This window comes from Pseudomyrmex gracilis, unplaced genomic scaffold, assembly GCF_002006095.1.
Source record: "Pseudomyrmex gracilis isolate BER0280 unplaced genomic scaffold, ASM200609v1 scaffold_2423, whole genome shotgun sequence".
NCBI classification, from domain to species: domain Eukaryota; kingdom Metazoa; phylum Arthropoda; class Insecta; order Hymenoptera; family Formicidae; genus Pseudomyrmex; species Pseudomyrmex gracilis.
Window position 1 is genome coordinate 3242 of NW_018023007.1, and position 12639 is coordinate 15880.

Sequence of the window (12639 nt, forward strand, 5' to 3'; positions counted from 1 at the left end):
TACGGTGTCGAATAATTTGGTGTCGAATAAATCTGTGTCGAATCGAGCGGTGTCGAATCGTACTGTGGTCAATAGAGTATCACCCGTGCGCATGTGTGAGGGTGGGGGAAGCGTCGTGGCAAGTTCGGGCGATCTTTCCAGTCAGTCGATCTCGAGCGCCCATATTGAGCACATCGTACTGTGTTCAACTGCGCTTTGGTTCAACGAGTCTACTCAGTCATTGTATTGAATACGAGTGTCTGCTGCAAATAAAGTGGCATTGTAAAACTTAACTAGAAACATAATACTTATTTCGTTGAATCATATTCAAGATTGGTTTTTCTGCGTGTCCAACGGTCGTCGGGTTGTTTCAAGTGGCATACCGACAAAAAACTTTGAGAGAGCAACACGGTAAGTCCTGTGTGTTATTCGGGCGGTGTTGTGATCCTTCCTGCTTGGCGGTGAAAGTAGGTGGCGACCGGGACAGTTTTTTACAAAATTACCAAGTTCGTCCGATCACAACCGAAGGACAACAAATGCACGTATTGGTCGTGCAAACGCGTGCTTTGACGTACCGTTCTACTTTGATTGTAATAAAACACGATTCGTGTATTCCCAACGGTAGCGTTGTAATTGTATTGCAAATATACATTACCGAATCAAACAAGAGCAACGATTCCATACACGTGTCGCCGTATAATCTCGGCAACCTGAACGCCGATTTTGACGGAGACGTGTACGCGGAATCGATTCGTTGCTCAAATTGCAAGCGTGCATGTTTTGAACGTTTCTGTTCGGCGATTAGTTGCACTCCACGTGCTCCCAATCAATGACTTATTACGTATTCTCGCGCCTAATGTGCGACACGTCGTTGCAGCGCGTTCGTCGTTTGTCGAACAGCGCAGCGGTACGTTCGGAACAACGGAGCGTAGAGTGGACAAATTCCATTGCGGTAAAACTATTGATTTTTTGCAAATTCAATTATAACCGATCCATGGAAGCTCTGTGTCGCGCGATGCGCACATTCAATCCTTACATGCGAGGTTACAAGCGCGCGTCAATACGTCGCTACGCTATTTGCGTCAAAATTCAAATGCGGAATGAACGTAGACGCCTGAATTGACGAATCCATTTAGAATTGCGCGTAACTAAAAGATATAATATGCATAGCAGCAACTACGGATCTAGGTAAAAGATGCGGCAATTGCGCGGTGCTTAACAGCAATTTTTACAATCGGTTTTACGACATAATGTATAGTGCGCGCGTTTAATCAGACGGTCGTCCAAAGAGAGAAAGCGTAGCGATCGTAACGTTTAAACTGTAGGAATTTTTTGTTTACCGGTAGTATCCGAACATACGAGTACCGTCCGCAAAAGAATGCGACGCCGTAAATTCGAATCATTCTTGCATTGATCAAGCAAATCCCTTGGAATACGTAAGAGCGCAAGTAAATGGAGCTTACGCCAGTGTCAATTCCGCTATAGCGAACATGATTTAACGTTTGCTTAATGTCACTAAACAAAACAATGATGCATTGACGGCACCAAAAGAAATATAGGAGATGTAACGCAGTGGTGATTTATTGTACCTTTTTTGCATTTGCCAGCAAGAGAACAATGTTTACGATTTGCAACTTCATATGGTGTTTTCATTACATATCCTAGGTTTTCTTATTTGTCGTTGTTCTCGTTCTTCTCAACGATGCTTTGCTTCTTCTTGACTCTGCGCGTCTTCTACATAATCTTGGCAAAAGTTTTCGTGCCTTTTTCACTCTCAAAGTCCTTTCAAGTCTCCAGCACAACACGCGACTCTCGATGTTACCGCTGTTTCTCGACGCGTTGTTTTCGCGCTCAAATATACACCTGGCCAGAGCAACGTTGTCGTGATTGTTTTCCAGTTGCGGGTTCAGCAATTCGAACTTGGCGTAAACGATCCAGACCTTGACGTGCAACGTGCGTTTAATTAGACGCTCGAACAACTGACAAGCGTTTTTGTCGTGCCCTGAGCGAGTTCAAGATCAATGTACGATCTCCACAGCAGTCCCGGCATGTTCAATTGCGGCCGCGCGACGGCGAATTCGTAGATCGCGCGGGCGCAATCAATCTCATTCAAACGCGTTTCCACCTCAGCAAATCGCATCACCGTGGCGCAATTCTTCGGACCAAATTCGAGAAACTGCAAATACAACTTGCGACATCATTCAAAACTCAACAAGCTGCGTTTCCAGATCAATGTAACTTTGATAGAGCTTGTTTGTCGGACAGATGCCCAGTGCCAGATCCAACGTTTTTTTGTTTTTGCGACGTTCTTTTGTCGGATCACGACAACGTACAGTGCGGAGCACCATATCGTGCGCCGTGAGGAGAAGTAGTTCTCTTCCGGCTGCCTCCTACTAGCACGCGCCAGCGGCCCGAGATTTAATCCATATGTACCGGCACGGTTACCGATGATACATACCGACGCGGTTACCAATAATACCGACAGCCATATGTTACCATAAAATTATCGCGACATTGAAAAGAGTAACTGCATTGAAAGTGACTGTAAGAATTTATATCATATTTATTTATTTAATTAATAGCTTTTACGTAATATAAGAAACTTACTTACGGTATGTGTAAAAAAGTAAAATATATTTAACTAAGAAAGTAAAAAATTATGACAACAGATAAATGTCATAGTGATTCAATTATTAAAAAATTAAGAATAAAAAATAACGTAGTATAATAGATTTGTATAATTAGCGTTAAATTGTTTTTAAACCATCAAAAATAAAAACTAGTAAGGCAATATTATAATAGTTATGTTTATATATAAATATATACATTTATAGTTGTATATGTATTTAAAAATTTAACAAAATAATGATAATAACAAATAATGTGTGTGTGTGTGTATGAAAAGATAAGAATGATGACACAAAAATTATTTTATATAAATTTTGAAGCAGTTACGCGAGATTTTATTTTATAGGTTTGCGCTCAGAAATGTTCTTCTGTAAAATATATATATATAGTTCTGACAAGAACCGTTTAATGTGACTCTGTAAAATATTTTTTGTGGCTCTGAAAAAAGCTGTTAAATGTAGTTCTGATAAACGCGAGAGATATTCTTATTAAATGAATGTGTGGTTCTGGAAAGAACCGTTTCTAAGAGCTTTGACTTAATAGTCGTCCCAATAACCGTTTCGGTCGACAACTTGTTGCAGTCTAGTATTGACCGATGCATTTAAATTATAAAATAACTCTGGCTGTGTTAAAAATATATTTATACTATTCTGGAAAACAGAGTAAGTATGAAATTTGGAGCTGTCGCAAAGCTACAAAAATCGCGACAGGCGCGGCGCGAGATCATAAAGTGCGGCGCACTTTGCGCTCTCGCGCCGCGCGCTTTGATCTCGCGATACGAGTGCCGCAAAGAAAAATAATTACCGATAAAAGCTAAAAAAAGCCGATCACCAAACTGAGTTTGTTCGCGAAACTACTGATTTTTCATCAGTCCTTTGCGACAGCTCCAAATTTCATACATATTTTGTTTTTCAGAATAGTATACTATAAATATACTTTTAATTATGAAAAGTTTAAGAACAGAACTTAAGAACACAGCCAGAGTTATTTTATACTTTAAATGCATCGGTCAATACTAGACTGCAACAAGTTGTCGACCGAAACGGTTATTGGGCCAACTAGTAAGTCAAAGCTCTTAGAAACGGTTCTTTCCAGAACCACACATTCATTTAACAAGAATATCTCTCGCGTTTATCAGAATTACATTTAACGGCTTTTTTCAGAGCCACAAAAAATATTTTACAGAGTCACATTAAACGGTTCTTGTCAGAACTATANATATATATTTTACAGAAGAACATTTCTGAGCGCAAACCTATAAAATAAAATCTCGCGTAACTGCTTCAAAATTTATATAAAATAATTTTTGTGTCATCCTTCTTATCTTTTCATACACACATACACACACACATTATTTGTTATTATCATTATTTTGTTAAATTTTTAAATACATATACAACTATAAATGTATATATTTATATATAAACATAACTATTATAATATTGCCTTACTAGTTTTTATTTTTGATGGTTTAAAAACAATTTAACGCTAATTATACAAATCAATTATACTATGTTATTTTTTATTCTTAATTTTTTAATAATTGATTCACTATGACATTTATCTGTTGTCATAGTTTTTTACTTTCTTAGTTAAATATATTTTACTTTTTTACACATACCGTAAGTAAGTTTCTTATATTACGTAAAAGCTAGTAATTAAATAAATAAATATGATATAAATTATTACACAGTCACTTTTAATGCAGTTACTCTTTTCAATGTCGCGATAATTTTATGGTAACATATGGCTGTCGGTATTATTGGTAACCGCGTCGGTATGTATCATCGGTAACCGTGCCGGTACATATGGATTAAATCTCGGGCCGCTGGCGCGTGCTAGTAGGAGGCAGCCGGAGGAAAACTACTTCTCCTCACGGCGCACGATATGGTGCTCCGCACTGTACGCGTAATACAGCCAGATCTTAGAGAAAGTGAAACGTTTGTGAGGTATGAGTTCCAGACACACTTTGTACACCTCACGGCAATGTTCGATGTCCTTCGTTTCTAGTTTCTCAAAGATGGCATACTTGATTTAAAGGTAGATGTACCTATGCCAGCATTGTTTTTTCTTGGACGAAACTGTAGCGATCGCATGTTCGTACGTCTTGTGAATCACATTGGGTTTACTTACAAGATAATAAAAACACGTGTTGTAGGTAGACGGATTTTCCTTCACTCTCTGCTCGTACTAATGCTTCTTCTTGCAGATGACATCCTCGATTCCCAAGCAATTGGCGTACTTTTCTTCGTAAATTGTATAAACCTTGTATAAGTTTTGTAAATTTTTTGACTGCTTTTTTTTAACAGATGTTCCAAAGCGTACTTGTAAATGATACGCGCGCGAACGTGTTTTTGTTGATTTTTTTCGAACTTGGCAAAAGCCGGAAACAACGTCTTGTCCAAACCCTTGTCTTCGTAAAAAGTTCACCGCTTGTTCGTAAACGTCGCGCGCGCCTCTGATAAATTCGTAAAGCTCCTCCGTACTTTATCCAATGCTTTATCGGGATGTACCATAATAAAGCACTCGTAAATTTTTCGGGCGCGATCAATCTCTTTGTCGCAGCATAACCTTTATATTCGTTTGCCAGGCAGACCGGTTTGTCCGGTTCTCATTTCATTCATTGCTCGATCACTTGACGCGCACAGGCAATGTTTTTCAGAGATTCTTACATGTACGTATATTTGTACCAAAATTGATTTGCTCGTGGCAGCAACGTAATCGCACAATCCTACAGATTCCTGGCGTAATTGACCTGACTGTTGCGCATCTCTATCTTTATGTATTTAAGACACACAAAGATATATTCCGATAATCTACCGCCAGCGCTAGCTCGTAAATAGATTTGGCCCGTTGAATCTGTTTCTGACTTTTTTCTCATTGTGCGTAATGTATCAAGTTAGAAATAATCATACAATTATTGCGTATGACGTCTTTGAACGTTTTGCGATTTTAATGTTGATAATTAGTAAGTTTGTGAAGGTCCAAAATCTTCTGCTTTGAAGATAAAAACAGAATGTCCAAGTCACATTCTTTTGCCTCACGAAGCAGCTGCACGGCGGTGATCTTTATTTCCGTGAGCGCCTAGTTTTTCATCTTTGCCATTTTGAGAGTCTCCTGTGATTTCTCCGTCTNTGTGTGAGNATTTCACAGTATATTTTGNTGCACTTTGTGTTGATTTTTCTGCAATATGAAAAAATTAAAATCAATACTACTTTTGAATTGTTTTCTAGGTTAAAAAAATTCTATCCGCGATACGTACATGTCTCTCAATTAGAAAAATATCAGAATATCAAGATTTGATATAAAACCTCGGATTGATTTGTTCGATATTTAGTCAAAAGTTTGTAAAAATATATCAAATTCTCTAAACTTATAATTCAGAGAACTTTACAAAATATTAATGTGTAATAAGTTTTTAAACTATAAATCAACTTAGTTTCTAATATCATTATCTTCTTTTCTAATATCATTATTTTTCTAACATCAGTATTAATTTTTACATCCCTAATAACAAGAATATTATCCAGCATATTCCAAATTTGATTAATTATAGAAATAAATACTTTCATATTCATCAATTACATACTCATAATAATTTAAGAAAAAAAAAATTATTTTAACTTATTTTGTAATACAAGTTCTAGCATTTTTACTTATATTGTTTGGCTCAAGTATCAAGCCAGTAATTTTAAATTCGAAACATTTAATATTAATATTATCTTTATTTTTAAAACGTGGAATCACACTCCTTTCCATTTATGATTAACTATTTTAAGCAATTTTATAACCTGGCAGGCAATTGCACTTTTACTAACTTTTCAGAAATTGCATCCATTTAATATTTTATATCTTACAGAGATTACAAGACCAATCTTTATGTTCTTAAGAATAACAATATATTTTATATATTCTNAAATATAACAATAAGTGTTTTTCCTGTTTCTATAATCAACATTAAAAAAATGAAAATCTTAATTACAGATTCCTTCAGTAATAAAACAAGATAAATAATTATACTTAGTTAAGGAAAACATTAAATATGATTTATGTACTGGTTTACTTACTCTACCATTTTACTTATAATTAGGTAAATTTTGAATAAACCTACAATCTTACTCAAAGCTTTAAACGAAGTATCAAAAACTGTAATTAATAATTTGCATCAATAATAATAAAGTTATCAAAAATGCCACCAAGTGTTTTTTTATTTTCAGCTAATTCACAACTTACATTATTATTAAAAATTCAAATATGATGATATTAATAATCTTTTTCTTATTTAGTTCCTTGTTAATAACATTTATCCACATTAAAATAATTTCATGATCCATATTTGTAAAAACCTTTAAATCTAAATTTACACAAAAAAATCAAGTTTTGATTTAAATAATTCTGCTTTTATTATTATACCCTTATTTACGCCCTTAATTATAATACTTTAAAAATTTTAATTTAGTAGTAAACTATAAGTCTTAAAAGTTTAAGAAATAATTATTTTATAAATCTTAAACATTTCAATCAAAACTGATGATTAGTAACTAAAGTTATATTCATAAAGTAAATAGTCTTAAATTTCTGTATTATTAAAAAAGTAGTTTTTAAATAAATTTACAATTTAGTACTTAAATCAGACATAGCACTCTAATTTTTATAATTAATTTTACTACCACTATATTACATTTAGTATAAATATATAATGAACAAATGACTATATTCAACGAATCATAAAGATATTGGAATTCTTTACTTTATATTTGCCATATGAGCTGGTAGGATCAAGTCATTAATGAGTATAATTATTTGAATTAAACTTGGATCATGCGGAGCAATCAGTAACAATGATCAACTTTATAATTTTATTGTAACAGAACACGCATTTAATATAATTTTTTTTTATAGTTGTGCCATTTATAATTAGAGGATTTTGTAATTTTTTTGTCCTTTTAATGATTGGGTCAGCAGACATAGCTTATACACGAATAAATAACATAAGAGTTTGACTTCCATTACCGTTTATTATACTTCTTACTTTAAAAAGATTTATTAGTACCGGTGTTGTAACTGGTTGAACAGTATACCCTCTTCTCTTCTCAAATATAAAAGTCTACAGAGGTTTGTCAGTAGATTTTACAATATTTGCCTACATAGTGCAAGAATCTCTTTAGTTATGGGAGCTATTACTTTATCTCTACAATTATTAATATAACTCATAAACATTTTTCTGTAGACCAAACTCCTTTAATAGTCTGATTTATCTTAATTACAGCTATTCTGCTTGTTTTAACACTACCTGTGCTAACTGGTGCAATCACCACGCTCTCAACAGATCAATAATTACGTATTAGTTTGGAAACTTTGGAGCTTGAAAAGAGTTTTTACTTGTTTAAAATAAATATAACTCCCACTCTTTTATGATCTTTGTAATTATATTTGTAATTATATTTACCATAAAATAATTAACTGGTTTTATACTATCAAATTCATCACTTGATATTGTATTACATGATACATACTACCTTGTAATCCGTTTCTATTATATCCTATCTATAGGAGCTGTATTCTCAATTATTTTAGGATTTATTCACTGAGTCCCTCGTATTACTGATTACGCTCTCAATAATTTTTGATTAAATATTTAAGTTTTACCAATTTTTACTGTTGTAAACATAACCATTTTCCTTTACCAGTTCTTAGGACTTAGAGGGATATTTCGCCGATACGGAGATTACCCTGACACATTTATTTTATGAATTATTATTTAATCAAAGAGGTTCACTTATTTTAATTATAAGATTAATTTTATGTGTTTTTATTAGGTGAGAATCTTTAGCATCCAAACAAAACATTATTTTTATATTCCACCAAAATTAATTTATTAAATGAATACCATCATATTCTCCTAGGTTTCATAGTTACAATAAAATTCCTTCAACAAATTAATTTAATATCGCAGAAAAAGTGCTAATGTGTTAAATACCATATATGAAATCTAAATTTTCATTAAAAAGTAATACATGAATCATAGGCCTTTAAAATTCTATTACTCTAATCTACAATATAATAATCTTTTTTCACACCTTTACAATAATAGTTTTAGGTGTTAGTACAAAATTAATTTGTTATATTATTTTATTATTTTGATACAATAATCATACTAATCAATTTTTCCTAGAAAGAAACAGTTTTGAAATCTTATGGACTGGTGTTCGTACGATTACAGTAATTTTTATTGTTATTCCATCCATTAAAATTCTGTATTATACAGATAAAATATTAATAAACAACATAAACAGTAACGCCCTAAGTCAGCAATGATACTGATCCTACAAATATTCTGGTATTATAAACATAGAATTTGATTCGTTTATATCAAACGAAAACAATTTTTCTTCTAGCCTAGTAGATGTTGACAACCGTTGCGTTATTCTTTTAAATACCCTATTCAAAAATTAACTACTTGTACAGATGTAATTTACTCATAAACTGTTCCATCTTTAGGAATCAAATTAGATACCTTAGGCCGATTTACTTTAGGTCGACTAAATCAAAAACTAATCTGAATAAATGGACCTGGATTATTTTGTAGACAATGGTTAAAAATCTGCAGCATTAACCACAGGTTTATACCTATTGTTGTCGAATCAACAAAAATTAAAAATTTTTTAAAATAAGTTCTATCAAACTCATAATTGGGTGAGCCCATATAGTAAATTTAATGACTGAAAATGTAAGTTTTTATATTTTAAATCAACCTATAGTAAAATAAAGATTACTTTTAATGTAAAAATTAGTTCAGAAAAATATTATTGTAAATTGTCAATTTTAAAACATTTAAGTAAATATTTTTATATACCACAGATAGGACATTTACTTTGAATACTTTTAATATGCTTAAACATAGTTTTATTATACTTATTAATTTCATCAATTCATTTCTCTATTATACTTAGCCCATCAACAAGTAAAAAATTTTTTTTTAGATTTAATTATAAATGATTTTATTTATACTAAACTAGCATCTTCATAGTTACTCTTAATGCTCAAAAAATTTAATAAAATTTATTGTTATAATAACAAATCTATTTAGATTATTTGACCTTTTAACATCTAACTCATTTTTATTAAACTGAGTAAGAATAATAATTTTTATTTCAATAGTTTAAATACCATTTTGATTAATTCCATCACAAATATATATAGTAATTAACTGAATCCTTTTTTTTATTATTAAGAAATTTAGAGTTTTTATCCGATACTTTTTCTCTAACATCATATTTTTATATGCTACAATTTTATTTATCTTAGTCAATAATTTTATATTTTTATTTTTTTACATTTTTACAGCCTTAAACCACTTATCCTTAATGTTATCGTTATATGTAAGATACTTCTTCTGAGCTTATTTTTATTTTTTCTATTTTCAGCCATAGACAGTGCCCAATTATGACTTCCATTGGAAATTAAAGCATGTAATCCTTACGACATTCTCATTTTAAACACAATTGTTGTAGTGTCCTCAGGAATTTTAATTTCTTGGACACACTATTCAATTATGAATAGAAATTTCACAGAAAAAAAAATAAGCCTAGTAATTACAATTTTAGTAGGAATATATTTTACTTGTCTTTCAGCTACAGAATACTTAAAATTTTTTTTTTTTATTTTGGACTTAATTTACGTATCCACATTTTTTTTGTAGCCACGAGGTTCTATGGTCTACATGTCTTTAATGAAATGTTATTTTTAATGATATGTGTGGCGGTTGGAAACTCTGCAGCGGTTTAAAGACAAGCAGCTAGTGGTGAGCAGCGTGGATGAGGCTTAAGCTGGTGAATTTGCAAATAAGACGTCGTGAACTTGTGTTAACTTGCGTGATGTATTTACAGGCTATGTACAGTACTTTATACAAAGTTTTTTTTGGTATTATTATATTGGCCCTGAAAAGGGCCGTTTGTATTCGACGGCTAAACGCCGGGTCCCTCTTGCCACTGAAGGTGTGGTTTGCAGCGAGTGGTGTGAATCCGCCTTGAGGAACCGCGCACCTCCGAATGCGCCCGCTTGCTCTTTCGCTGGTGGGTTGCTGCAAACTGCTTTACCGGCGGAGTGGAGCAGATTTCGCCGGAATCACTTTTCTCCGGGATCTCCGTTTGTGTCGCTTGATCTTTATGCTCCGGTTCCTCCCAGTCGGAATCGGCCTGGCAGCCCTGTTCCCGGGTAATCGGCACGCACTGCGTCCCGCTGCTGACCGGTACTTGTTGATGAGTGTTGGTGCTCCGGGTGGTTTTGCTCAGGACGGTCTGCGTTGCACACTCCGCGGAGCCGGGTCGCAGCGGCAAAATCAGCCGAGGTAGAGCGGTGAAATCTTCCCTCGGCGAAGTATATCTCCACACTCTGATGTCCGCTGGGCAGAGGAAGATCCTCGGTGGTCTCGTGAGCCGCTTCCTGGTAATGTCGACGGGTATGAGTCGCCACGGGAGAAGGTCCCACTGCACACGCCGCTCCTTCACGTAGACCTGGTCCGTGAATCCGTTATCCCCTGGTGATCGGGGGGTTATGGGTCTCGTGCCGGATGACTTTAATATTCCTCTCTTTATGATGCTGCGTAGAGAACTTCAGGTGCTACTCGCAATACTGAAGTGTACTCTTGTTAGCACTCGAAAAGAGCGAGGATGATTTGCCACACTTTGATGAGCCGGTTATAAAGGCCGAGTCGCAAAACTCTCTACCGCGCCACAGGTCGTTTACCTGCGCCGCATAGTGGCGGCGCGCTGAAGCGCTGCCTGCCGCAACGGCCTGCTTTCGGGAAAATTGAGACGCCGTGCATTATGCGTTGTGCACGGCTGCGGCCCTGGTTGCCTATCCGTAGGCGTTGTGGTGGCTGCTCTTAGTCGCCACAATATGCTACAATCGATTTGATATAAACCACTTTTCTTTTCTACATCACTTTAGATTTGAAGCAACAGCTTGATACTTGACATTTCGTAAATGTTGTGTGATTAGAGTCTGACTCTCTGGCAACTCAAATGTCATTCTCAAGGTAATTTTATCCGTTGCTACCAACAGCCAACTTTTGCGTTGCTTTTTAACATTGACTACTTTAATCTTTTGACATCAAGTGTATACTGCGTTATCTGTCATAGTCACGATTGAATAAGGCTTAATTAAGAATCAAAATATTTCGTATTTGTATGTAAAGCGTGATCAGCAAATTAGTTATTTTTATATATTAATATATTTTTATTGGCTTGATGTGATCTTATTTATTTGCTTATTTGTAGTTACATTTTGAGCGTTGCGGTTGTTATTATTTTTTTGTTGTATGATTATTTTTATTTAGTTTAATTTACTGATAAAAATATTACTTAACCTTATATAGTATATATAAAATTACATGTAATTTTTAATTAGATAATTTAGTTCTTCAGAGTAATATAAGTAGTAAATTCTTACTATAATTACTATATTAATAATCATATTAGCTATCCCTATAGCCCTAGTAACGATTAATCTACTATTAACAAAAAATCCCAATTACGTGAAGAAAAATCTCCTTTTGAATGTGGATTTGATTACCCATTTATTAGTCGTATCCGTTGAAGAAAACAATTTTTTTAAATGGTTTGGTATTTCTAGTATTTGATGTAGAAATTACACTATTATTACCGTTAGTTCTATTATTAAATTACTATAAAACTCCTAATATTATTACAATCATAACATTTTTTATCACAATCTAAGTTTTAGGCCTTTTATGTGAGTACCTTGAACAAAGTATCAAATAAAAAATTTAACAAATAAATGAAGTAGTATTTAAATTTTAACTTATAAATTGCAATAAAACATTAAAAATTAACCATTTTTGTAACTCCGTATAAAATTATTTTTATACACTTAATTTTGACCTAAGAAAAAATTAGGAAATAATCTGTGAAAAACATTTTACCAAAAACCAAAATAGAAGTAATTTATTGTTAATATATTATTTGAATTATTTTTACTTGTTAATAAGCCTTTATGTCCAATTTACTT

At 33.5% G+C, this 12639-nt stretch overlaps 2 pseudogenes; both read right to left on the bottom strand.

Moving 5' to 3' along the window:
• Positions 1-1650: 1650 nt before the first annotated feature.
• LOC109862815 lies at positions 1651-2327 on the bottom strand (annotated as a pseudogene).
• Positions 2328-4089: 1762 nt separating this feature from the next.
• LOC109862816 lies at positions 4090-11640 on the bottom strand (annotated as a pseudogene).
• Positions 11641-12639: the final 999 nt, after the last annotated feature.